Raw genomic sequence first — 1,123 nt, 5'->3', positions numbered from 1 at the left:
TGAGTGAGTGTTAAGCTGAGATATGTTATTGTTGTATAGGTTGATATTTCCAAGATTTTGTAACAACCAGTTGAGTGATTTCTAATAAGCTTTTTAGAATTATTATTGTATCATAGTTCAGCAAGGGATTCTGTAGGGAGTGGATAAGAAAGGCGAGGAGACGGAAGGGAGAAAATTAGAAGGGAAAGAATGTTTTCTTTGAAATGTCCAATTTTCAGTTTCTTTATTCTGAAGTTGTACTCTATCTGCAAAGCTTGTGCTATTATTCTTTTCCATTCAGAAAATCCAGAGTATCTTTGGTAAAATACACAGCTGTACTATAGATCTTTGATTTTATTCTATTGAAATAAACACTTGCAGCAAGATTCAAAATAAAAATGCAATATAATTAAGGAAAAGTCTGATTAAACTTATGTAATGTTAAGGTGTATGGGATATCGCTTTAGGAAAGATTACAAACCAAACTCATGTTCTTATGTTCTTTTGTGTAATGCATCTTCAAATGAATACTATGCTATGCTAGAAAAGGGATCTTTTAGAGCAATATAATCTAATATCTTGTTTTTAATGTTACTCTTACCAGTCTCCTGCAACTACAAAATGTTGAATATTTTTATACTAATACATACCAGTGACACAGGAGTCCATGCACGTCTTATATATTCTCAAACCAATTGCTCAAAAATGTTATAATTAAATGTTATAGTTTAAAGTTTAAAGTAACAAATGACTTAATAAATGCATTTTCAGTAAATTGGTCTGACACCACCACTTGGGACGTGCATGCCCTCATATGGAAGATGTGTATTAAAAGACTATCTAAAAGGATTCTATAGTAAAGTGCAGGTACATGATTATCTTCATACATCATATTTAAAAACATATTGCCACCAATCTTCCTAGGTCTTCTGTATAAGCTACAAGCTTAATGATACTGTAATTTGAAGTTGGTGAAAAGACATTTGTGCAGTTTGATATCATATACAGACAACTGTTTCAGACATAATGTTACAAACTGTTTTATGATTCATAGACAAAGGTGAGAGATAATTTCATTCATAATATCCATGCTCTTTGCATCAAGTGGCAGTTACTTGCGTGGGTATTTTGTTTTTGACTTGGC

Source organism: Penaeus monodon, chromosome 30 (genome assembly GCF_015228065.2).
Source record: "Penaeus monodon isolate SGIC_2016 chromosome 30, NSTDA_Pmon_1, whole genome shotgun sequence".
Lineage (NCBI taxonomy): Eukaryota > Metazoa > Arthropoda > Malacostraca > Decapoda > Penaeidae > Penaeus > Penaeus monodon.
This window is presented reverse-complemented; position numbering follows the sequence as displayed.